Source organism: Ranitomeya variabilis, chromosome 3, assembly GCF_051348905.1.
Source record: "Ranitomeya variabilis isolate aRanVar5 chromosome 3, aRanVar5.hap1, whole genome shotgun sequence".
In the NCBI taxonomy this organism is placed as follows: Eukaryota; Metazoa; Chordata; class Amphibia; order Anura; family Dendrobatidae; genus Ranitomeya; species Ranitomeya variabilis.
In genome coordinates, this window is record NC_135234.1 from 239548245 (window position 1) to 239576148 (window position 27904).

A 27904-nucleotide genomic window follows, 5' to 3' on the forward strand; every position below is an offset into this window, starting at 1 on the left:
TGGAGAAACGGCAGACAATATCACTCCATCCTTAAGGATACCTGTAGGTTCAGAGTTACCAGGGGAGTCAGGCTCAAAACTCCTAGAAAGGGCATCCGCCTTAACATTCTTAGAACCCGGCAGGTAGGACACCACAAAATTAAACCGAGAAAAAAACAACGACCAGCGCGCCTGTCTAGGATTCAGGCGTCTGGCGGACTCAAGATAAATTAGATTTTTGTGGTCAGTCAATACCACCACCTGATGTCTAGCCCCCTCAAGCCAATGACGCCACTCCTCAAAAGCCCACTTCATGGCCAAAAGCTCCCGATTCCCAACATCATAATTCCGCTCGGCGGGTGAAAATTTACGCGAGAAAAAGGCACAAGGTCTCATCACGGAACAATCGGAACTTCTCTGCGACAAAACTGCCCCAGCTCCGATTTCAGAAGCGTCGACCTCAACCTGAAAAGGAAGAGCAACATCAGGCTGACGCAACACAGGGGCGGAAGAAAAGCGGCGCTTAAGCTCCCGAAAGGCCTCCACAGCAGCAGGGGACCAATCAGCAACATCAGCACCCTTCTTAGTCAAATCAGTCAATGGTTTAACAACATCAGAAAAACCAGCAATAAATCGACGATAAAAGTTAGCAAAGCCCAAAAATTTCTGAAGACTCTTAAGAGAAGAGGGTTGCGTCCAATCACAAATAGCCTGAACCTTGACAGGATCCATCTCGATGGAAGAGGGGGAAAAAATATATCCCAAAAAGGAAATCTTTTGAACCCCAAAAACGCACTTAGAACCCTTCACACACAAGGAATTAGACCGCAAAACCTGAAAAACCCTCCTGACCTGCTGGACATGAGAGTCCCAGTCATCCGAAAAAATCAAAATATCATCCAGATACACAATCATAAATTTATCCAAATAATCACGGAAAATGTCATGCATAAAGGACTGAAAGACTGAAGGGGCATTTGAAAGACCAAAAGGCATCACCAAATACTCAAAGTGGCCCTCGGGCGTATTAAATGCGGTCTTCCACTCATCCCCCTGCTTAATTCGCACCAAATTATACGCCCCACGGAGATCTATCTTAGAGAACCACTTGGCCCCCTTTATGCGAGCAAACAAATCAGTCAGCAGTGGCAACGGATATTGATATTTAACCGTGATTTTATTCAAAAGCCGATAATCAATACACGGTCTCAAAGAGCCATCTTTCTTAGCCACAAAGAAAAAACCGGCTCCTAAGGGAGATGACGAAGGACGAATATGTCCCTTTTCCAAGGACTCCTTTATATATTCTCGCATAGCAGCATGTTCAGGCACAGACAGATTAAATAAACGACCCTTAGGGTATTTACTACCCGGAATCAAATCTATGGCACAATCGCACTCCCGGTGCGGAGGTAATGAACCAAGCTTAGGTTCTTCAAAAACGTCACGATATTCAGTCAAGAATTCAGGAATCTCAGAGGGAATAGATGATGAAATGGAAACCACAGGTACGTCCCCATGCTTCCCCTTACATCCCCAGCTTAACACAGACATAGCTTTCCAGTCAAGGACTGGGTTATGAGATTGCAGCCATGGCAATCCAAGCACCAACACATCATGTAGGTTATACAGCACAAGAAAGCGAATAATCTCCTGGTGATCCGGATTAATCCGCATAGTTACTTGTGTCCAGTATTGTGGTTTATTACTAGCCAATGGGGTGGAGTCAATCCCCTTCAGGGGTATAGGAGTTTCAAGAGGCTCCAAATCATACCCACAGCGTTTGGCAAAGGACCAATCCATAAGACTCAAAGCGGCGCCAGAGTCGACATAGGCATCCGCGGTAATAGATGATAAAGAACAAATCAGGGTAACAGATAGAATAAACTTAGACTGTAAAGTGCCAATTGAAACAGACTTATCAAGCTTCTTAGTACGCTTAGAGCATGCTGATATAACATGAGTTGAATCACCGCAATAGAAGCACAACCCATTTTTTCGTCTTAAATTCTGCCGTTCACTTCTGGACAGAATTCTATCACATTGCATATTCTCTGGCGTCTTCTCAGTAGACACCGCCAAATGGTGCACAGGTTTGCGCTCCCGCAGATGCCTATCGATCTGGATAGCCATTGTCATGGACTCATTCAGACCCGCAGGCACAGGGAACCCCACCATAACATCCTTAATGGCATCAGAGAGACCCTCTCTGAAATTCGCCGCCAGGGCGCACTCATTCCACTGAGTAAGCACAGCCCATTTACGGAATTTCTGGCAGTATATTTCAGCTTCGTCTTGCCCCTGAGATAGGGACATCAAGGCCTTTTCCGCCTGAAGCTCTAACTGAGGTTCCTCATAAAGCAACCCCAAGGCCAGAAAAAACGCATCCACATTGAGCAACGCAGGATCCCCTGGAGCCAATGCAAAAGCCCAATCCTGAGGGTCGCCCCGGAGCAAGGAAATCACAATCCTGACCTGCTGAGCAGGATCTCCAGCAGAGCGAGATTTCAGGGACAAAAACAACTTGCAATTATTTTTGAAATTTTGAAAGCAAGATCTATTCCCCGAGAAAAATTCAGGCAAAGGAATTCTAGGTTCAGATATAGGAACATGAACAACAAAATCTTGTAAATTTTGAACTTTCGTGGTGAGATTATTCAAACCTGCAGCTAAACTCTGAATATCCATTTTAAACAGGTGACCACAGAGCCATTCCAGGATTAGAAGGAGAGAGAGAGAGAGAAAGGCTGCAATATAGGCAGACTTGCAAGAGATTAAATTACAAGCACACTCAGAACTGAAGGGAAGGGGGAAAAAAAAAAAAAAAAAAAATTCTTTAGCAGACTTCTCTTTTCTCTCCTTTCTCTGTCAATTAATTTAACCCTTTTTTGGGGCCGGTCAAACTATTATGGTTCTCAATGGCAAGAGAACATAGCCCAGCAAACATAAGTACTAGCTCTTGGAAGGATGGAAACTAAACTGACCATGAACTAAACCTGCCGCACAACTAACAGTAGCCGGGTAGCGTTGCCTACGTTTTTTATCCCTAGACGCCCAGCGCCGGCCGGAGGACTAACTAATCCTGGCAGAGGAAAATATAGTCCTGGCTCACCTCTAGAGAAGTTTCCCCGATAGGCAGACAGAGGCCCCCACATATATTGGCGGTGATTTTAGATGAAATGACAAACGTAGTATGAAAATAGGTTTAGCAAAATTGAGGTCCGCTTACTAGATAGCAGGAAGACAGAAAGGGCACTTTCATGGTCAGCTGAAAACCCTATCAAAATACCATCCTGAAATTACTTTAAGACTCTAGTATTAACTCATAACATCAGAGTGGCAATTTCAGATCACAAGAGCTTTCCAGACACAGAAACAAAACTACAGCAGTGAACTGGAACAAAATGCAAAAACAAACGAGGACTAAAGTCCAACTTAGCTGGGAGTTGTCTAGCAGCAGGAACATGCACAGAAAGGCTTCTGATTACAATGTTGACCGGCATGGAAGTGACAGAGGAGCAAGGTTAAATAGCGACTCCCACATCCTGATGGAAACAGGTGAACAGAGGGGATGATGCACACCAGTTAAATTCCACCAGTGGCCACCGGGGGAGCCCAAAATCCAATTTCACAACATGGCTGACAATGAAAGGAAAATCAGGCCCAATGTTACACACTAGGTTTTATGTGCCCCAATAATTTGAGACAGATGGCACACACAAGACCGGCACTCAAGCACAAATGCCAATCTTAATCTCCCACTATGTTTTTTTTGTCAGGGAGAATTTAAACAAAAATAAAAAAAAGTCCCAGTATGACACACTAGGTTTTATGGGCCCCAATAATTTGAGACAGATGGCACACACAGGACCGGCACTCAAGCACAAATGCCAATCTTAATCTCCCACTATGTTTTTTTTTGTCAGGGAGAATTTAAACAAAAATAAAAAAAGTCCCAGTATGACACACTAGGTTTTATGGGCCCCAATAATTTGAGACAGATGGCACACACAGGACCGGCACTCAAGCACAAATGCCAATCTTAATCTCCCACTAGGTTTTTTTTGTCAGGGAGAATTTAAACAAAAATAAAAAAATTCCCAGTATGACACACTAGGTTTTATGTGCCCCAATAATTTGAGACAGATGGCACACACAAGACCGGCACTCAAGCACAAATGCCAATCTTAATCTCCCACTATGTTTTTTTGTCAGGGAGAATTTAAACAAAAATAAAAAAATTCCCAGTATGACACACTAGGTTTTATGTGCCCCAATAATTTGAGACAGATGGCACACACAAGACCGGCACTCAAGCACAAATGCCAATCTTAATCTCCCACTATGTTTTTTTGTCAGGGAGAATTTAAACAAAAATAAAAAAATTCCCAGTATGACACACTAGGTTTTATGTGCCCCAATAATTTGAGACAGATGGCACACACAAAACCGGCACTCAAGCACAAATGCCAATCTTAATCTCCCACTATGTTTTTTTTTCAGGGAGAATTAAAAAAATTCCCAGTATGACACACTAGGTTTTATGTGCCCCAATAATTTGAGACAGATGGCACACACAAGACCGGCACTCAAGCACAAATGCCAATCTTAATCTCCCACTATGTTTTTTTTTTTCAGGGAGAATTAAAAAAAAAAAAAAAAAATCCCAGTATGACACACTAGGTTTTATGTGCCCCAATAATTTGAGACAGATGGCACACACAAGACCGGCACTCAAGCACAAATGCCAATCTTAATCTCCCACTATGTTTTTTTTGTCAGGGAGAATTAAAAAAAAAAAAAAAAAAAATCCCAGTATGACACACTAGGTTTTATGTGCCCCAATAATTTGAGACAGATGGCACACACAAGACCGGCACTCAAGCACAAATGCCAATCTTAATCTCCCACTATGTTTTTTTTGTCAGGGAGAATTAAAAAAAAAAAAAAAAAAAGGGACTGTCCTACAATTACTATCTCCCTGCAGTAATCTCTGCAAGGTATGGCATGCAGCAATAACAAGGAGTGGACAGCTGCACAAAAAAAAAAAGTGTGGACAAACAAACAAGATAGCTGTGCAGAAAGGAAGGAACAACAGGATTTGTGCTTTGAAAAAAGCAGTTGGTTTGCACAGCGGCGTACACACACAGCAACGCAGCTATCAGGGTCAGGGAGCCTTCTAGGGCAGCCCAATGAGCTACAGCGCTGAGGAAAAAAAATGTAGCTTCCACTGTCCCTGCAAACAAAAGGTGGTGTTGGACAGTGGAAATTGGTACAGCACAAGCGGTTTGGGGCTTTATGTACCCTGCCTAACACTATCCCTGCTTCTGAAGAAGCGGCAGCAACCTCTCCCTACACTCAGATCAGCAGCAGTAAGATGGCGGTCGGCGGGAACGCCCCTTTATAGCCCCTGTGACGCCGCAGAAAGCAAGCCAATCACTGCAATGCCCTTCTCTAAGATGGTGGGGACTGAGATCTATGTCATCACGCTGCCCACACTCTGCGTCCACCTTCATTGGCTGAGAAATGGCGCTTTTAGCGTCATTGAAACGCGACTTTGGCGCGAAAGTCGCGTACCGCATGGCCGACCCCACACAGGGATCGGGTCGGGTTTCATGAGACGCCGACTTTGCCAAAAGTCGGCTACTTATGAAAATGACCGATCCGTTTCGCTCAACCCTAACGGACAGCACACAAACTGCATACTGTTGCCCTCCGTGCACTGTTTTTGATTTTCACAGACCCAAAGACTTGTATGAGTAGTTTTGATGTATTACAAACAGACATGTCTCCGCTACTTTTTTGGGCAGACATGTGGCACTAAAAAAAAATGTACATATGAACAGCTCCAAAGATGATATTGGGTATGTGTTCTATCAGTGAAAAACACATATAGGACCTGTACATGACAAGCAGATGTCTGAGTTAGGGCATAAGTACATTTTTTTTACATCTGTTTTATGCATGTTTTACATCAGACTAGTCGGACAGGCTGATCCCCACTCACATCATCTCGGACATCTTTTCTCATTTTATAATCCCAAAAGTGATATATTCCTTTATTAATGCTTTAAATAAAACATGGAAAACAGTAAAGAAAACTACTTTTGAGCTTTTTTGTGTTCTCTATACATATGTTGTTAAAGCATTATGCTCCTACTACACTTAAAGCATTATGTTGCTTACACTGCGGACTGTGGCATCCATATAGTAGCAGCTTTTTATCTCCATGACACATTTTCTCACATCAAGATGTGTCAGCCGTATGTTAATGACATGTGCATCCCATTAACAGTTTTCATCCTAATGTTCTTATGTTATTCTGTGGGGTTACGTTTTCATCAATTATGCTTGTGCCTGGAGAAACCTTTACTTTCACAGTTTTATGACCAGATCACCAAAGCCCTTCATTAGTATGCAAACAAATATACACCTTACCTTTCCAATCTATCTTTGCTTCCCCTGAATTTAAGGCTGGAATCACTTATAAAATTGTTGTTTCTATTTTTGAGACAAAGCCTGAAAGGATCTTTTCTTTTTTCTTTCTTTATTTTTTTTAATTTTTTTTTATATAGGACTAACATATTACGCAGCGCTTTACAGACATTATCATCACTTCAAATAAGATAGGAAATATAAAGGAAGGACTATATACATATCCTTTCCATTGTATCAATTACAATTACCAGCTTTGGCTTAAAAAACTGCATTAAAAACTTCACCCGAAGCATCATCAATACTGCAGGTATATTTTTAGTCTTTGGGTTCATGTCTGAATTTGCAAATGGAAAATCTACAGAATTTTTTTAGTAAATAAGATCACACTTCCAGAGATGTTCAATCTCTGTACATGAAAGTACGATCGTCTAAATATTAAAAATAATCCAAAGTTAATTTATAATTTCTATGCATTTAAAAGAAGAAACGTAAAAACCAAGATATCACCATAAGTAGACATACATGTACATGTACAGAGTCTGGTGCGTATCACATTAATGATTTCAAAATATATGATAAGACAATGATTTATTATTTTATAGTTCCATGATTTAGTTATTTAATGAAGTGCAAACAGTGCTGAAAGTGTATATCTTGTACCATAGTAGAGGTCCTATTAATTAAATGCCAGTGAACTGAACTTCTGCTTTATAAAATAATAAATAATAAAGTGCTAAAATAAGTATGGACAGAAATTATATTGTTGAGTATAAAGAGTGAAAAGTGATGTGTGCAAATTGCTAATTGGAGGTTGGAGTAGGGTACTGTGTTTTACTATAATAGGTATAGGTGTCTTTGTTAACCAGAGCGCTAAATAAAGCTCAGCCTCCCGTGTTGTTAGTACTCCTGTCCTGTCCAACAATGTTAGAGCACAAGAAATAATCAAGTAGTCAAGATGATACCAGGCATGACTTACTGTAGTACTGAATAGAAGTCACATGTACATTAAGACTGCCACCCCGACACCGCCGTTTCACTTTAGCTTCTTCAAAATGCATAGTATAGTAGCAGCAAAAATGGACGAGACGCTCGTACCGCTTTCCCGTGGGCAGAGTGCTACTCAGACCAAACAGGTTAACGGTATCAGACTACAGTACTAATTTATTAAATACCAAGTCAACAACATACATTACAGTCCCAGCAAGTACATAAGATGATGTAAATGACAGAGTCTCACCCTTATGCTGGATGTTTAAGTCAACATTGTAAAATGATGTATACAGACCAAAAAGGGAAACATATATGCTAGTCTGTCATGCATGCTCAACCCCACCTGGGGGAGCAGAACAGAACCTTAGAAAGATGGACACTCCAGCATGCAAGCCTTATAACCCAGAAAAGAGAATGGAGTTCAAGTCCAGAAATTTTAAAAAGGGTATAAATTTATTACAACAATAAATATTGTACACACAAAGTAAACAATACTACAATAAGGGTTCTGATAACCGTTAGAATTTCAGCAAGAGAAACAGGTGGAAAAAAGTCGGTGGGTTTACCAGATATCACCACATATATCATAAGGTAAAGTGCAAAGTGCTTTGTTATAGAAAAGGAAATTATAACCAGGAAAAAAGGATAGTAGGTGTACTACTGACGAAGGCATTGCGAAACGCGCGTTGGGGCTGCACGGTGGGGAGCCAGAGGGCACCACTTTATGGGTAAGATTTCCAGGATATGGAAGGTCATGATACGCTCAGGACACTGTTCCTTATGCTAATGTGCAATTTTGTTTGAGCTACACCTACTATCCTTTTTTCCTGGTTATCCTTTCCTTTTCCAAAACAAAGCACTTTGCACTTTACCTTATGATATATGTGGCGATATCTGATATACCCACCAACTTTTTTCCACCTGTTTCTCTTGCTGAAATTCTAACGGTTATCAGTACCCTTATTGTAGTATTGTTTACTTTGTGTGTACAATATTTATTGTTGTAATAAATTTACACCCTCTTTAAAATTTCTGGACTTGAATTCCATTCTCTTTTCTGGGTTATAAGGATTGTTAAATGATAGCATTAATAATTTAGCAATGCTCCCAAAATACATAAATCTCATATTGGACTTCTAAAACACACTTTTTTTGGCATATTTTGTGTGTATTTTTATAAAAAAAAATACTGCATAAATATATTTATTGTAAAAAATGCCATGAATTTTCAAAATTATTTTTTTCTTCTAGAGTTTTCTTATGCTACAGAGAAGTCTGTTGGAAAAAACTGCGTGCTGCATTTTGAAAAACTTTGACAAGCCAACTAAGTCTGGTGAAATATGCAGTTTTATTCTATATTTATGGCACTTTTATTTCATTTTAAAACTTTATTTGGCACATACATTTTTGTGGCATACTTCTCTTTAAATCACATGAATTGTATTGTTAGAAATGCCCCCAAAACCACATTGCTATTTAACACAATGGCTGATTCATTAACAAAACCCAAGAAAAAAGCAAAATGAGCATACACCCTGTAGTAATTAATTAAACAGTAATAGTACATGTAAATAACAGAGTACTTAGTTAACACTATTTTGAAAAAAAAAAGCATAAAGGCCCATAGTTAGATTGTAAAAAAGACACAGCCACAGGGTGGCGCTCACAGCAATGTGGCATCAACAACCATAGAGATCTGCAGGAGACCTCTGGTTGTTATGCCAACACACCGATGACCCCTGATCATGTGATGAGGGTCATCGGTGCCCACATTTCCAGCCAGATGGCTGGAAGCACTTGTTAAATGCCGCTGTCAGTGTTTGACAGTGGCATTTAACTAGTTAATAGGTACGGGCGGATCGCTAACATGTCCCAGCTTTGATGCGGGCTCACAGACAGAGCCCGCATCAAAGCAGGGGTTGTGCCATCGGACGTACTATTCTGTCCGATGGCAGAAAAGGGTTAAGTTGAAGATGAAATGATCTCTAAAAGGCCTAAAGTTAAAGATGACAAATTTCCTTTGTATGTTAGGTAAAAAAATGTATGTATTCTCATTTTTTACATTTTAAAAGTTACAAAAAGGAAAATGCAAAAGTTTGGACACCTTTGGAGATTTGTGTGCAGTTTAAGACCTTAATTAGTCTGGCAGGGTTATGGATTGTTCACCATCATTGCTAGAAAAGGCCAGGTGATGCAAATTTACCAGCTTTATAAAAACCCAGTCTCCTCTAACCTTATGCCAAAAAAACCAGCAGATATGGGTTTTCTATGCAGCTGCCTAGCACTCTGAAAATGAAAATGGTGGGGCCCACAAAGGAGGAGAAGGCTGTAAAAAGAAAGCAAATTGTTTTCAAGTTGCCCTTTCGTCAGTTCGAAATGTAATTAAGAAATGGCAGTTTAAAGGAACAGTGAAGGTCAAAAAAGGTATGGAAGACCAAGCAAAATTACAGTGAAAGCTGCTAGTAGGATTGCAAGAAAGGCAAATCAGAAACCCCGCTTGACTGAAAAAGACCTTCAGAAACACTTAACAGACTCTGGTGATGTGGTGCATTCTTCTTCTGTTCAGAGACACCTGCACAAATATGGCCTTCATGGAAGAGTCATCAGAAGAAAACTTCTCCTGGGTCCTTATCCTAAAATTCAGCTTCATAAGTATGCAAAAGAACATCTAAACAAGCCTGATGAATTTTGGAAACAAGTCCTGTGGACCGATGAGCCTAAAATACAACACTTTAGTCACAATGATCAAAGGTATGTGTGGACAAAAAAGGGTAAAAATTTCCGGTAAAGAACATCTCGCCAACCATTAAGCATGGGGATGGATCAATCAATTGCAGTCTATGACACAGGGAACATTTCATAGGTAGAAGGGAGAATGAATTGAATTATATTTCAACAAATTCTTGATAACACCATCTGTAAAAAGGTTGAAGTTGAAAAAAGCATGACTTCTACAAATGGATAATGATCCTGAACACACATCAAAATCCACAATAGACTACCTCAAAGGCACAAACTGAAGGTTTTACAATGGCCCTCACAGTCCCCTGATCTGAACATCATTGAAAATCTGTGGCTAGACCTCAAAATAGCAGTGCATGCAAGATGACCCAGAAATCTCACAGAACCGTTAGAATTTTCCAAGGAAGAATGGATGAAAATCCCTCAAACAAGAATTGAAAGACTCTTGTCTGGCAGTGGCTACAAAAAGCATTTACAAGCTTTGATACTTGCAAAAGGGTGTGCAGAGTGCCCAAACTTTTGCATTGACCTATTTTCCTTTTTGTAACTTTTAAAATGTGAAAAATGACAATATATTTCATTGTTCCTAAAATACAAAGCAAATGTGTCAACTTTAACTTTAGGCCTTTTAGAGATCATTTCATCTTCCACTTGCTTAACTGTTTACAATAGCAGTGATTTTGACCAGGGTTGCCCAAACTTTTACATGCCACTGTATATTGGTTTGGTATTCTATAGTATGATTATCAGATCACAGATGTTGTTTGCCACTTTGTACAAGCACATTTTGTTTTTTAATACATATTGATCTGCAGTTCAATCTGGCATGTTACTTGTCAGTCCGTTGGTAGGAAAAGTTGTTTGTTTGATTGATCAGTTACATGATAAGTGATCTAATGTGAATGGGTAACTTCAAAATAATCCCTGCTACCTTATGAGAAGCTGAACATATTTATTTTCTTGTTCCTTCATCAACTACTGCTATCAGAGAAAATGTTTCTACAGCAGATAGAAACTGGCTGTGTGTGACTACTCCTGCCAAGTTCTTCAGTAGCACAATAATCTTCATCTCTACAGGAGTAGCAGATTTTTAGCAGACAGCCGCCTCTTGTCTGTGCATTGATCTGGTCCTATTTGACTTCTTCAAACCGTTATCTGCTGCCTGCTATTACTGGTTACCAGGTATTCTTTGAAAATCTTGGTATGTTTATCAAATATTCTATTCTTCTTTTGTCTTGTGGTATTCTCTTCACATTTCATGAAATGCTCTTTATTTTTGTCAGTAACCCACTTCAGGATCAAAACACACAAAAAATCTTTTAAAGAGTCTCCTATTTGTCTAAGAGTGTGCCAATTTAAAACTCATCTAGCAACCGTACTTCTTCCATAGATTTGAGTGAGTGATCTAGTATAGATTATTATTTTAACATGTATTGTCACATGGGTCTAAACAATGGCTATGATCCTTTAGTTCTGTTATCCATATCATCTTCAAAAGCATTTATGCCATTGTGTATGATTTCTTGGGTGGATTCAGATAGAACCGTGGCAGAGAGCCCAAGGTTAAGGTCAGATAACTAACCCTAGGAAGAGCATGGTGTTCGGAGCTCATATATCTGTGTGATATTGCCATGCTGTGAATGCTATTGAATAGTGCTGAGACTGAGCGATAGCCTATTGACTTTTTACAATCTCTTAAACAATTCAATCCGCTTCTCGGTGAAACAAGTCAGCTCTATATCTTGTACAAATGATCAGTCATTTTATGTAGATAGTCAAATTCTAGTATTGTGATTTCTAAAAAGATCTTACACAAAGGGAAAGGGGGAAACACAGCCATTGAGTGCATTTCCTGCTGATGTGAGAATACTGTACTTTAATTCTCTGAACAGCAAGTAAGTACAACCAACTGTAAGCTGTTTGTTTTGGGTTCAATGGCATCTCATTTACACGTGTTAATTGTAGTTAATTGGCACTAATTAGATGAACAGGAAACCCTCTGGGAGCACTCATACCTTTAATTTGTAGTAAATATCATTAATTAACATATGCTAATTAAAGCCAATTAACATTGATTAAGGGTTGCCAGCTACTTGGAAAGTACAAATATGCATATTGTATTAAGTCAGCACCAAATGTAATGCATCCTTTATATGTTATAAAAATATGCTGTTGCAGTTTCACGCCTTGTATAAACACTGGCTGGCAACGTGCCTGTGTACTAAACTCTGAACAGTCACATATGGGGCTGCAAGGTGCTCCGAAGATGCATTGTTCCTTATATATTATCTTTATCATGTTATTATTATATCTTTATTATTAATTGCACAACGCATGTTTACAAATGAAGAATCCATTATATTTGGAATAATGCATCATATTTGTCCTAGAAAGTTAATAACTGGGGCTATATTTATATAACAACATGTAATAAAACTGTTATAGTAACCTGACCTTGTGTTATCTCATGTTAAATACCCTCATGGTCATCATGTTAGGCTATCCTGTTGACCGCATTCCTATGCTAATTCTTGATTTTTTAACAATAATTCTATCACCGTTGAGTGCTAGGAATGTTCTGAAAAAATGACTTGTCAGGGTACTTGGAGACTGGAGCTGAGACACATTGACTTACACGATCCAGATAATTCAGGCGCCAAGCATAAACATGCATTCATATTTATCCAAAACTTCTTTCAGCCAACAATTATAGTAGCCAATGTTCTTACTAGATTTGGCTAGAAAAATCGAAATGATGAGCTGAAAAGAGACAATGTTCATTGCTTTCACTGTACAATTTGTTTTAACCTCATTCCATTCCAATTCTGGGTGAGTACAAGTTATTATGGTGTTCTCGGCCGATAATTGTGTTCAAACCTTCCCTGCGCGTGGTAGAGGACAGCGACTGCTTGTTTCACATATCGTCTGCTTTCAGAAGATGCCTTCTAGTCCGCTGACAATCTAAGACAATCCTAGCTGTTACATAAAAAAGAAGCCATGTTGGTATTATCTTTCCTACATAATGCTATAAGTAGGAGGGAACTGGCTAGTGATGAGCGAGTGTGCTCAGATATTGTGTTATCCGAGCATGCTCTGGCGTTATTCGGGTATCTTGGGCGTGCTCGTATATTATGTTTGAGTCCCCGCAGCTGCATGACTCATGGCTGTTAGACAGCAGCAACACATGCGGGATTGCCTGTGTTTTAGGGAATCCCCACATGTGATGTGGCTGTCGTGAGTCATGCAGCCACCAGGACTCAAAGCTATTACTCAAGCATGCCCGAGATACTCAGATAACAGCAGAGCATGGTCGAATAAGATGTTATCCGAGCACGTTCGCTCATCACTAGAACTGGCAAGCTACAAGGGAGAAGTTTATTTTAATAATATAAGCTACAGCTATAGCGGTATCCCAGCAAAAGGCCATGGATGACTCCTTGGACAATGATGTGTTGTTGACAGAAGCTGAAAGCTGAGGTTGCTATAGCAAAAAAAAAAAGGAAAAGAACTGACAGGAAGCTGTGACAAACTTTTACCCATGGATGCCCACCAGGTACTATATGCATGACATGGAGGAGTTTCCAATACATAGGCCCCCAAAGTCCATTTACATTTGAATAGATCCCTAAAGAAACAGGTTTTGTAAATTCCTTGAAAAAAAGAAAAATTGCTTATAATTAGTGTTGAGCGATACTTTCCGATATCGGAAAGTATCGGTATCGGAAAGTATCGGCCGATACCGTCACAGTATCGGAATCCAATCCGATACCGATACCCGATCCCAATGCAAGTCAATGGGACGAAAATATCGGAATTAAAATAAACCCTTTATACACTTGTAGGTTCATTCTACATGAAGGAAAACAACTAAGAATATTGTAGGATGTATTGGGGGACGTGGCGGAGATATTAAAGGGACAGAGGTTTAGCCCAATGTAATAGAATAGCAGGATTTTTTATTTTTTTTTATGAAGTTCGGCGTTAGAAAGAATTTGACTATGTTTTTTTTTTTTTTTTTATGTCAGATATTGATGTTTCACTACTTCCACGCCCTTCACCTTCTTTTTTACTTCTCCCACGCTTTCTTCTTAATTATCCTCATCATCAGCTTCTTTGACATCAACTTCTTCACCTTATTCATCTTCTTCTTCATCTTCTACCTATTATTTTTTGGGTTACATTGTTCATATTGTTTTTAGTTTACTATTATCTTCATCATATTCTACTTCTTCATCATATTCTTATTTGTGACAGGCATTCCCGTAGTTGTTATCTATAAAAGTTTGAAGATTACACCTTCCGTTCTGCCTGTCACAAAACAGTTACATTTGTCCGCGTTCAGTTTGGCCTGCAGCATCAGGCTTTATCCAGGGGCACCACGAGGAGGAACGGACTCACCCCCATACACTGCTTAGTCTTCTTCTGCTTATAATTTACATAATATTTTTTGCTCTGATATTTTGTGTTATGCTTAATGTCCTTCTGCTCTTTGTTCTGCAGCCTCTTGTTCTTCTGCTTCTCGGTCTTCCAGGTCGTCGTCGTCTCCAGGGTCGTCGTCTCCGGGGTCGTCGTCATCGGGGTGGTCTTCAGGGTCGTCGTCTCCGGGGTCGTCGTCATCGGGGTGGTCTTCGGGGTCATCGTCTCCAGGGTCGTCGTCATCACGGTGGTTGTCGTCTCTGGTGTCGTCGTCATCTTAGGGGTGGTCTTCTGGGTCATTGTGTTTAGTCTCTTGAACTTGGAAATGTAGCAGAAGGTACAAGAAGGCTGAGAAAATGCCGAGAACCAGCTGATGGAACTGGAACTCGGATGGCTACCCGAAGGTCCAAGAGCCAATGGAACTACCGAGGACCAGCTGACGTTACTGGAACCCGGTTACTAAGCAGGAGGTACCTGTGCTGAAAGCACTACCAAGGACCACCTGACGTTGGTGGAACTCGGATACCCAGAGGGAGGCACCTAAGCCAAAGGCTCTGCCCGGAACCAGCTGACGGTACTGGAACCAGGATGGGGAGCAGAAGGTACAAGAGCAAAAGACACTGCCGAGAACCAGCTGACGGTGCTGGAACCCGGATGGGTAGCCGAAGGTCCAAGAGCCAATGGAACTACCGAGGACCAGCTGACGTTACTGGAACCCGGTTACTAAGCAGGAGGTACCCGTGCCTGAAAGCACTACCAAGGACCACCTGACGTTGGTGGAACTCGGATACCAAAGGGAGGCACCTAAGCCAAAGGCTCTGCCCGGAACCAGCTGACGGTACTGGAACCAGGATGGGGAGCAGAAGGTACAAGAGCAAGTGTCTGCGTGGCTTTTGCAGGACACGATGCCGGCTGCACAGCAGGGGAACAGCTGGCGGTGCTGGACCCCACTGACACATTGGCGAGGTGTTTTTCTCTGTGCAGCTAGCACATCTGGGCCCCAACTGGCGGTGTGTTAGAGCCCAGGGACAGCAGGAGGAGGAGCAGGAGGAGGAGGAGCAGGGGGAGGGGAGTGTAGGCCGAAGCCTGCACTGGCGGCAGCTTTGGGTCTGTTGTGTCTGCGTGGCTTTTGCAGGACACGTTGCCGGCTACACAGCAGGGGAACAGCTGGCGGTGCTGGACCCCACTGACACATTGGCGAGGTGTTTGGCTCTGTGCAGCCAGCACTTCCGGACAGCAACTAGCGTTGTTGGAGCCCGGGCTCTGCAGGTGGAGCAGAGTGTAGGCCGAAGCCTAATTGAACCGATTTCAAAAGTCACCTTTAACCCCCCCTCAGGGGTTACAAAGTAGAAGAGCCACAGCTTATGCAGCAGCAGTGCTGCGCAAGTCAAAGGTTGCTCTTGTAATTTTTCTCCTTGCACACGCTGAATGGAACACATATAACATTCAGCCCTTTATACAGTCAAACTGTGTAATGGAGGCGAGAGTTCCCTTTGTAATGAGACGCAGCACAGGTGTCAAGAATCCCACCTTGGTGCTGGGTGCAGCCTCCCGAGCGTTGTTATTTGCTGTACAGGAGTCTGCGCTGTCGTGTTATCCCCTGGCCTAGCGCCGTTAGCGCTGCCCATCTTCTGGCATCATGTAATGTCGGCCGGTGCGGTTCGCGATGCCCATGAATCCCAGCCCCGCAGTGTCTTAACATTGTTAAAACACTGCGGGGCTGGGATTCAGGGCCTGGCGCAGCACATATGTTGGCCTCTCACACTCGGGTCCTTACACCCGCTTCAGACTGTGCGGCGTCATCTGATCCCTTATCGCATGCCACGGCCATGAAGCCGCACAGTCCGAAGAAGGCGGAAGGAGAGGAGGGACAGGCGAACTGATGCACTGATCCTGCCCATCAATCACACCCTCGCAGTCCCAATAAATAAGACACCGAGGGGCGTTGTGTGGGTCAGGGCGGCCGCAGAGGCGCAGGCAGCCAAACAATGATGCCAGAAGACGGGCAGCGCTACCAAGGGGGTTGCAGCGTGTCATTACAAAGGAAAGTCACACCACCGGGACGGTTAAATGGTCACACAGAGGACACCTTTCAGACGTGTTTTCAGTTCCACATGTGCGAGGAGAATACGTTTCTGAGCCACCTTGCACACATGCAGCATTACCGCTGTACAAGGTGGCTGGATAACGTAAAAACGCCTGGGGGAGGGGGGACAGGTTCCCTTCAATTTCAGTTCTTGTGTCTGCGTGGCTTTTGCAGGACACGTTGCCGGCTGCACAGCAGGGGAACAGCTGGCGGTGCTGGACCCCACTGACACATTGGCGAGGTGTTTTTCTCTGTGCAGCTAGCACATCTGGGCCCCAACTGGCGGTGTGTTAGAGCCCAGGGACAGCAGGAGGAGGAGCAGGAGGAGGAGGAGCAGGGGGAGGGGAGTGTAGGCCGAAGCCTGCACTGGCGGCAGCTTTGGGTCTGTTGTGTCTGCGTGGCTTTTGCAGGACACGTTGCCGGCTACACAGCAGGGGAACAGCTGGCGGTGCTGGACCCCACTGACACATTGGCGAGGTGTTTGGCTCTGTGCAGCCAGCACTTCCGGACAGCAACTAGCGTTGTTGGAGCCCGGGCTCTGCAGGTGGAGCAGAGTGTAGGCCGAAGCCTAATTGAACCGATTTCAAAAGTCACCTTTAACCCCCCCTCAGGGGTTACAAAGTAGAAGAGCCACAGCTTATGCAGCAGCAGTGCTGCGCAAGTCAAAGGTTGCTCTTGTAATTTTTCTCCTTGCACACGCTGAATGGAACACGTATAACATTCAGCCCTTTATACAGTCAAACTGTGTAATGGAGGCGAGAGTTCCCTTTGTAATGAGACGCAGCACAGGTGTCAAGAATCCCACCTTGGTGCTGGGTGCAGCCTCCCGAGCGTTGTTATTTGCTGTACAGGAGTCTGCGCTGTCGTGTTATCCCCTGGCCTAGCGCCGTTAGCGCTGCCCATCTTCTGGCATCATGTAATGTCGGCCGGTGCGGTTCGCGATGCCCATGAATCCCAGCCCCGCAGTGTCTTAACATTGTTAAAACACTGCGGGGCTGGGATTCAGGGCCTGGCGCAGCACATATGTTGGCCTCTCACACTCGGGTCCTTACACCCGCTTCAGACTGTGCGGCGTCATCTGATCCCTTATCGCATGCCACGGCCATGAAGCCGCACAGTCCGAAGAAGGCGGAAGGAGAGGAGGGACAGGCGAACTGATGCACTGATCCTGCCCATCAATCACACCCTCGCAGTCCCAATAAATAAGACACCGAGGGGCGTTGTGTGGGTCAGGGCGGCCGCAGAGGCGCAGGCAGCCAAACAATGATGCCAGAAGACGGGCAGCGCTACCAAGGGGGTTGCAGCGTGTCATTACAAAGGAAAGTCACACCACCGGGACGGTTAAATGGTCACACAGAGGACACCTTTCAGACGTGTTTTCAGTTCCACATGTGCGAGGAGAATACGTTTCTGAGCCACCTTGCACACATGCAGCATTACCGCTGTACAAGGTGGCTGGATAACGTAAAAACGCCTGGGGGAGGGGGGACAGGTTCCCTTCAATTTCAGTTCTTGTGTCTGCGTGGCTTTTGCAGGACACGTTGCCGGCTGCACAGCAGGGGAACAGCTGGCGGTGCTGGACCCCACTGACACATTGGCGAGGTGTTTTTCTCTGTGCAGCTAGCACATCTGGGCCCCAACTGGCGGTGTGTTAGAGCCCAGGGACAGCAGGAGGAGGAGCAGGAGGAGGAGGAGCAGGGGGAGGGGAGTGTAGGCCGAAGCCTGCACTGGCGGCAGCTTTGGGTCTGTTGTGTCTGCGTGGCTTTTGCAGGACACGTTGCCGGCTACACAGCAGGGGAACAGCTGGCGGTGCTGGACCCCACTGACACATTGGCGAGGTGTTTGGCTCTGTGCAGCCAGCACTTCCGGACAGCAACTAGCGTTGTTGGAGCCCGGGCTCTGCAGGTGGAGCAGAGTGTAGGCCGAAGCCTAATTGAACCGATTTCAAAAGTCACCTTTAACCCCCCCTCAGGGGTTACAAAGTAGAAGAGCCACAGCTTATGCAGCAGCAGTGCTGCGCAAGTCAAAGGTTGCTCTTGTAATTTTTCTCCTTGCACACGCTGAATGGAACACGTATAACATTCAGCCCTTTATACAGTCAAACTGTGTAATGGAGGCGAGAGTTCCCTTTGTAATGAGACGCAGCACAGGTGTCAAGAATCCCACCTTGGTGCTGGGTGCAGCCTCCCGAGCGTTGTTATTTGCTGTACAGGAGTCTGCGCTGTCGTGTTATCCCCTGGCCTAGCGCCGTTAGCGCTGCCCATCTTCTGGCATCATGTAATGTCGGCCGGTGCGGTTCGCGATGCCCATGAATCCCAGCCCCGCAGTGTCTTAACATTGTTAAAACACTGCGGGGCTGGGATTCAGGGCCTGGCGCAGCACATATGTTGGCCTCTCACACTCGGGTCCTTACACCCGCTTCAGACTGTGCGGCGTCATCTGATCCCTTATCGCATGCCACGGCCATGAAGCCGCACAGTCCGAAGAAGGCGGAAGGAGAGGAGGGACAGGCGAACTGATGCACTGATCCTGCCCATCAATCACACCCTCGCAGTCCCAATAAATAAGACACCGAGGGGCGTTGTGTGGGTCAGGGCGGCCGCAGAGGCGCAGGCAGCCAAACAATGATGCCAGAAGACGGGCAGCGCTACCAAGGGGGTTGCAGCGTGTCATTACAAAGGAAAGTCACACCACCGGGACGGTTAAATGGTCACACAGAGGACACCTTTCAGACGTGTTTTCAGTTCCACATGTGCGAGGAGAATACGTTTCTGAGCCACCTTGCACACATGCAGCATTACCGCTGTACAAGGTGGCTGGATAACGTAAAAACGCCTGGGGGAGGGGGGACAGGTTCCCTTCAATTTCAGTTCTTGTGTCTGCGTGGCTTTTGCAGGACACGTTGCCGGCTGCACAGCAGGGGAACAGCTGGCGGTGCTGGACCCCACTGACACATTGGCTGGTGTTTTTCTCTGTGCAGCTAGCACATCTGGGCCCCAACTGGCGGTGTGTTAGAGCCCAGGGACAGCAGGAGGAGGAGCAGGAGGAGGAGGAGCAGGGGGAGGGGAGTGTAGGCCGAAGCCTGCACTGGCGGCAGCTTTGGGTCTGTTGTGTCTGCGTGGCTTTTGCAGGACACGTTGCCGGCTACACAGCAGGGGAACAGCTGGCGGTGCTGGACCCCACTGACACATTGGCGAGGTGTTTGGCTCTGTGCAGCCAGCACTTCCGGACAGCAACTAGCGTTGTTGGAGCCCGGGCTCTGCAGGTGGAGCAGAGTGTAGGCCGAAGCCTAATTGAACCGATTTCAAAAGTCACCTTTAACCCCCCCTCAGGGGTTACAAAGTAGAAGAGCCACAGCTTATGCAGCAGCAGTGCTGCGCAAGTCAAAGGTTGCTCTTGTAATTTTTCTCCTTGCACACGCTGAATGGAACACGTATAACATTCAGCCCTTTATACAGTCAAACTGTGTAATGGAGGCGAGAGTTCCCTTTGTAATGAGACGCAGCACAGGTGTCAAGAATCCCACCTTGGTGCTGGGTGCAGCCTCCCGAGCGTTGTTATTTGCTGTACAGGAGTCTGCGCTGTCGTGTTATCCCCTGGCCTAGCGCCGTTAGCGCTGCCCATCTTCTGGCATCATGTAATGTCGGCCGGTGCGGTTCGCGATGCCCATGAATCCCAGCCCCGCAGTGTCTTAACATTGTTAAAACACTGCGGGGCTGGGATTCAGGGCCTGGCGCAGCACATATGTTGGCCTCTCACACTCGGGTCCTTACACCCGCTTCAGACTGTGTGGCGTCATCTGATCCCTTATCGCATGCCACGGCCATGAAGCCGCACAGTCCGAAGAAGGCGGAAGGAGAGGAGGGACAGGCGAACTGATGCACTGATCCTGCCCATCAATCACACCCTCGCAGTCCCATTAAATAAGACAACGAGGGGCGTTGTGTGGGTCAGGGCGGCCGCAGAGGCGCAGCCAGCCAAACAATGATGCCAGAAGACGGGCAGCGTTACCAAGGAGCTTGTTGCGTGTGTCAATACAAAGTCAAATCACACCTGAGGGACGTTTTAATGGTCACAGAGGACACATTTTAGACGTGTTCACTTCAACATGGGCAAGGAGAATAAGTTTCTGAGCCACCTTGAACACATGCAGCATTACTGCTGTTCAAGGTAGCTGTAAAACATAGAAACACCTGGGGGAGGGGGGACAGGTTCCCTTCAATTTCAGTTCTTGTGTCTGCGTGGCGGTCGCAGGACACGTTGCCGGCTACACAGCAGGGGAACAGCTGGCGGTGCTGAACCCCACTGACACATTGGCTGGTGTTTTTCTCTGTGCAGCTAGCACATCTGGGCAAAAACTGGCGGTGTTAGAGCCCAGGGTCAGCAGGAGGAGCAGGGGGAGCGGAGTGTAGGCCGAAGCCTGCACTCGAGCAAGTTGAAAGGAAACCTTTAACCCCCCCCCCCCCAGGCGTTTGTAGCTGAAAGAGCCATTGTGTACAGCACTAATGCTGGAAAAGGTAAACTTAGCTCTTTTAATTATGGTCCTTGTACATGCGGAACCAAACATTTATGAAATGTGTCTCCTCACAGCGTTAAACCGTCCGGTAGGTGGAACTTTCCTTTGTCGTGTGACGCAGCACAGCCATCATTTTTACCCCCTTGGCGCCGTGCGCCCCCTCCTCAGCATTGTTTGAATCTGTCCCGGAGCCTGCGCTGTTAGGTTAGCCCTTGGCCATGCACACATGTTGCGCTGCCCGTCTTCTGACCTCATTTGGTGTCAGGCTGGCTGCGCCTGTGCGGGTGCGCTGGCCGAGATCCCGCCTCGCAGTGTCATCTAATGTAATCCCACCGCGGGCCTGTGATCCGTGCCCGTGCGCAGTGCATATCCTCTCCTCTCACTCCCCTCCCTACGGCTTTTTCAGACTGTGCGGTGTCACGGCCGTGGCATGCTATTAGGGACCAGCTGACATCGCACAGTCTGAAGAAGCCGTAGGGAGGGGAGTGAGAGGAGAGGATATGCACTGCGCACGGGCACGGATCACAGGCCCGCGGTGGGATTACATTAGACGACACTGCGAGGCGGGATCTCGGCCAGCGCACCCGCACAGGCGCAGCCAGCCTGACACCAAATGAGGTCAGAAGACGGGCAGCGCAACATGTGTGCATGGCCAAGGGCTAACCTAACAGCGCAGGCTCCGGGACAGATTCAAACAACGCTGAGGAGGGGGCGCACGGCGCCAAGGGGGTAAAAATGATGGCTGTGCTGCGTCACACGACAAAGGAAAGTTCCACCTACCGGACGTTTAACGCTGTGTGGGGACACATTTCATAAGTGTTAGGTTCAGCATGTGCAAGGAGCATCACGAAAAGAGGCACTTTTTCCCTTTGCATCATTACTGCTGCACAAGGTGGCTCCTTCAGTAACAAACGCCTGGGGGGGGGGGGTCAGGTTCCCTTACATTTAACTTGTTGTGTCTGCGTGGCGGTCGCAGTACACGTTGCCGTATACACAGCAGGGGAACAGCTGGCGGTGCTGAACCCCACTAACACATTGGCGAGGTGTTTGGCTCTGTGCGTACAGCACTTCTGGACGGCAACTAGCGGTGTTGGAGCCCAGGGACAGGTGGAGGAGGAGGAGGTTGGAGGAGGTAGGAGGGATTGCCACACACACAGCAGGGGAACAGCTGACGTTACTGAACCCCAATAACAGAGGAGGTACTGTTGACTGTGCGTACAGCACTTCTGGACGGCAACTGGCGGTGTTGGAGCCCAGGGACAGGTGGAGGAGGAGGAGGTGGTTGGAGGAGGTTGGAGGAGGTAGGAGGGATTGCCACACACACAGCAGGGGAACAGCTGACGTTACTGAACCCCAATAACAGAGGAGGGACTGTTGACTGTGCGTACAGCACTTCTGGACGGCAACTGGCGGTGTTGGAGCCCAGGGACAGGTGGAGGAGGATGAGGTGGTTGGAGGAGGTTGGAGGAGGTAGGAGGGATTGCCACACACACAGCAGGGGAACAGCTGACGTTACTGAACCCCAATAACAGAGGAGGGACTGTTGACTGTGCGTACAGCACTTCTGGACGGCAACTGGCGGTGTTGGAGCCCAGGGACAGGTGGAGGAGGAGGAGGTTGGAGGAGGTTGGAGGAGGTAGGAGGGATTGCCACACACACAGCAGGGGAACAGCTGACGTTACTGAACCCCAATAACAGAGGAGGGACTGTTGACTGTGCGTACAGCACTTCTGGACGGCAACTGGCGGTGTTGGAGCCCAGGGACAGGTGGAGGAGGAGGAGGTTGGAGGAGGTTGGAGGAGGTAGGAGGGATTGCCACACACACAGCAGGGGAACAGCTGACGTTACTGAACCCCAATAACAGAGGAGGGACTGTTGACTGTGCGTACAGCACTTCTGGACGGCAACTGGCGGTGTTGGAGCCCAGGGACAGGTGGAGGTGGAGGAGGTTGGAGGAGGTTGGAGGAGGTAGGAGGGATTGCCACACACACAGCAGGGGAACAGCTGACGTTACTGAACCCCAATAACAGAGGAGGGACTGTTGACTGTGCGTACAGCACTTCTGGACGGCAACTGGCGGTGTTGGAGCCCAGGGACAGGTGGAGGAGGAGGAGGTTGGAGGAGGTTGGAGGAGGTAGGAGGGATTGCCACACACACAGCAGGGGAACAGCTGACGTTACTGAACCCCAATAACAGAGGAGGGACTGTTGACTGTGCGTACAGCACTTCTGGACGGCAACTGGCGGTGTTGGAGCCCAGGGACAGGTGGAGGAGGAGGAGGTTGGAGGAGGTTGGAGGAGGTAGGAGGGATTGCCACACACACAGCAGGGGAACAGCTGACGTTACTGAACCCCAATAACAGAGGAGGGACTGTTGACTGTGCGTACAGCACTTCTGGACGGCAACTGGCGGTGTTGGAGCCCAGGGACAGGTGGAGGAGGAGGAGGTTGGAGGAGGTAGGAGGGATTGCCACACACACAGCAGGGGAACAGCTGACGTTACTGAACCCCAATAACAGAGGAGGGACTGTTGACTGTGCGTACAGCACTTCTGGATGGCAACTGGCGGTGTTGGAGCCCAGGGACAGGTGGAGGAGGAGGAGGTTGGAGGAGGTAGGAGGGATTGCCACACACACAGCAGGGGAACAGCTGACGTTACTGAACCCCAATAACAGAGGAGGGACTGTTGACTGTGCGTACAGCACTTCTGGACGGCAACTGGCGGTGTTGGAGCCCAGGGACAGGTGGAGGAGGAGGAGGTTGGAGGAGGTTGGAGGAGGTAGGAGGGATTGCCACACACACAGCAGGGGAACAGCTGACGTTACTGAACCCCAATAACAGAGGAGGGACTGTTGACTGTGCGTACAGCACTTCTGGACGGCAACTGGCGGTGTTGGAGCCCAGGGACAGGTGGAGGAGGAGGAGGTTGGAGGAGGTAGGAGGGATTGCCACACACACAGCAGGGGAACAGCTGACGTTACTGAACCCCAATAACAGAGGAGGGACTGTTGACTGTGCGTACAGCACTTCTGGACGGCAACTGGCGGTGTTGGAGCCCAGGGACAGGTGGAGGAGGAGGAGGTTGGAGGAGGTAGGAGGGATTGCCACACACACAGCAGGGGAACAGCTGACGTTACTGAACCCCAATAACAGAGGAGGGACTGTTGACTGTGCGTACAGCACTTCTGGACGGCAACTGGCGGTGTTGGAGCCCAGGGACAGGTGGAGGAGGAGGAGGTTGGAGGAGGTTGGAGGAGGTAGGAGGGATTGCCACACACACAGCAGGGGAACAGCTGACGTTACTGAACCCCAATAACAGAGGAGGGACTGTTGACTGTGCGTACAGCACTTCTGGACGGCAACTGGCGGTGTTGGAGCCCAGGGACAGGTGGAGGAGGAGGAGGTTGGAGGAGGTTGGAGGAGGTAGGAGGGATTGCCACACACACAGCAGGGGAACAGCTGACGTTACTGAACCCCAATAACAGAGGAGGGACTGTTGACTGTGCGTACAGCACTTCTGGACGGCAACAAGCGGTGTTGGAGCCCAGGGGCAGGTGGAAAAGCAGAGGAACACAATGTAGGCCGAAGCCTGAGAAAGTCGAAAGGGAACCTTTAACCCCCCCCCCCAAGGCGTTTGTAGCTGAAAGAGCCAGCTTGTGCAGCACAAAAGATGCAAAAGGAAAAGGTGGCTCTTTTCATCATGCTCCTTGCAAACACAGAACTAAACACTTTTAAAATGTGTCCCCTGAAGCCGTGAAACCGTCCCGGAGGTGGGACTTTCCTTCGTAATATGACGCAGCACAGCCATCATTACTACCCCCACGCCGCCGTGCCCCGGCTCCTCAGCGTTGTTTGATTCCGTCCCGGAGCCTGCGCTGTTATGTTATCCCGTGGCCAGGCACACTTAGCGCTGCCCATCTTCTGACATCATTTGGTGTCAGGCTGGCTGCGCCTGTGCGGCCGCGCTGTCCGAGAGCCCGCCTCGCAGTGTCTTCTGATGTAATCCCACTGGGGGCCTGGGATCCATGGCCATGCGCAGTGCATATCCTCGCCTCTCACTCCCCTCCCTACGGCTTCTTTTCCAGACTGTGCGGTGTCACGGCCGTGGCATGCTATTAGGGACCAGCTGACACCGAACAGTCTGAAGAAGCCATAGGGAGATGAGTGAGAGTTGGAGGTTCAGATATGCACTGCGCATGTCCATAGATCCCAGGCCCCCAGTGGGATTAAATCAGAAGACACTGCGAGGCGGGCTCTCGGCCAGCGTGGCCGCACAGGCGCAGCCAGCCTGACACCAAATGATGCCAGAAGACGGGCAGCGCTAAGTGTGCCTGGCCACGGGATAACATAACAGCGCAGGCTCCGGGACGGAATCAAACAACGCTGAGGAGCCGGGGCGCGGCGCCGGGGGGGTAGGAATGACGGCTGTGCTGCGTCATATTACGAAGGAAAGTCCCACCTCCGGGACGGTTTTACGGTATCAGTGGACACATTTTATAAGTGTTAAGTTTTGCGTGTGCAAGCAGCAAAACCAAAATAGCTACCTTTTTCCTTGTGCAGCATTACTGCTGCACAAGGTGGCTCTTTCAGTAACAAACGCCTTGGGGGGGGGGGGACAGATTCCCTTACATTTCAGTTGTTGTGTCAGCGTGGCGGTCGCATGACACATTGCCGGCTACACAGCTGGGGATCAGCTGACGTTACTGAAACCCAATAACACTGGGTCGTATGTTTTGACTGTGCAGACGGCACGTCTGAGCCTCAACTGGCGGTGTTGGAGCCCAGGAATTTAAGTTCAGGTGGTAGAAAGATGAACACAACAGGAGACCTGGATAACGTATACAGTGACCTAATTATTTAATCAGGAGGAGGAGTGGCAAATTCCTGCGAGATCCAGGCCTTGTTCATTTTCAGGAAAGTAAGCCGGTCAACGTTATCGGAGGATAGTCGCATGCGACGGTCAGTTAGTACACCACCTGCAGCACTAAAGACACGTTCCGATAATACACTGGCCGCAGGGCAAGACAGCACCTCCAATGCATACTGGCTTAGCTCTGGCCATGTATCCAGCTTTGAGACCCAAAACTTGAAAGGGGAAGAGCCGTCTGGGAGTACAGCAAGAGGGCAAGACATGTAGTCTGTCACCATCTGACGGAACCGTTGCCTCCTGCTGACTGGAGCCGTCTGTGATGGTGTAGACTTTTGTGGGGGGCACACAAAACTGTGCCACAGTTGGGCCATACTGGTCTTGCCTTGGGCAGAGGCACTGCTTCTGCTCCCTCTTTGTGCAGAGCCTCCACCACTGCCTGGACGCACTGAGCTGCTTTGGAATGCAGTAGCAGCACTTCTCTCAGTTGGAATGGAGAAGATGATGGAACTGACCAGTGTGTCTTGGTACTCCCGCATTTTTCGCTCCCGGTTCAACGGTGTGATGAGGCTTTCTACGTTGTCCCGGTAGCGAGGATCGAGGAGGGTGAACACCCAATAATCAGACATGTTGAGAATGTGGTCGATGCGGCGGTCGTTTCTCAGGCACTGCAGCATGTAATCCACCATGTGCTGCAGACTGCCAACTGCCCAAGAAACGCTGTCCCCAGCTGGAGGCGTGATCTCTGCCCGCTCGTCATCACCCCACCCTCGCTGTACACACTGAGTACTGGACAATTCGGGAACTCCCTCCTCTGGACGGATGTCTTCCTCCTCCATTGACTCCTCCTCATCCTCCTCACAAACTGTCCCCTGCCTACGCGTTTGTGAGGAACCACGTGGCGTTGACTGTCCAGAAGATGATGGAAGTGGTGAATCCTCATCCTCCACCTCTTCCACAACATCATCCCTTAGCGCTTGCAGTGATTTTTCAAGCAGGCAGATAAGGGGGACAGTCATGCTGACTAGTGCATCATCTGCACTCGCCATCCGCGTGGAATAATCAAAGGGACGCAAAACCTGGCAGACATCCTTCATAGTGGCCCACTCTGTGGTTGTGAAGTCTGTACGGCGCTGACTGTGACTTTTTTGCGCCTGATACAGCTGGTACTCCATTACAGCTTGCTGCTGCTCACACAACCGCTCCAACATATGTAACGTGGAATTCCACCTGGTAGGTAGGTCACATATGATGCGATGTTCCGGCAGGCGGTGTCGGCGCTGCAGAGCTGCAATGCGCGCTTTTGCCGTGCTGGAACGCCGCAAGTGAGCACACTCTAGGCGGACCTTGTGCAGCAGTGCATCAAGATCCGGATAGTCCCTCAAAAAACTCTGCACGACCAAATTGAGCACATGTGCCAGACATGGGATGTGAGTGAGGTTGCCGAGGCCCAGGGCTGCCACCAGATTTCGGCCATTATCACACACTACCATGCCTGGCTGGAGATTCGCTGGCTCAAACCACACATCGCTCTCCTGCTTGATGGCATTCCAGAGCTCCTGCGCTGTGTGGCTACGATTCCCCAAAAAAATTAATTTCAAGACGGCCTGTTGACGTTTGGCCACGGCTGTGCTCATGTCGGTCGTAACAGGTACACGTTCATCACGGGTCCATGTGGAGGTGGACTGTGACGGCTCCTGCAGCGATGATTCTGAGGAACTGGTGTAAGAGGAGGAGTCAATGCGTACAGAATGGATTCCTGCAATCCTTGGAGTGGGCAGGACACGTCCTGCGCCACTCGCACGGTCTGTACCCGGCTCAACTACATTAACCCAATGGGCAGTGAGGGAAAGGTATCGCCCCTGTCCATG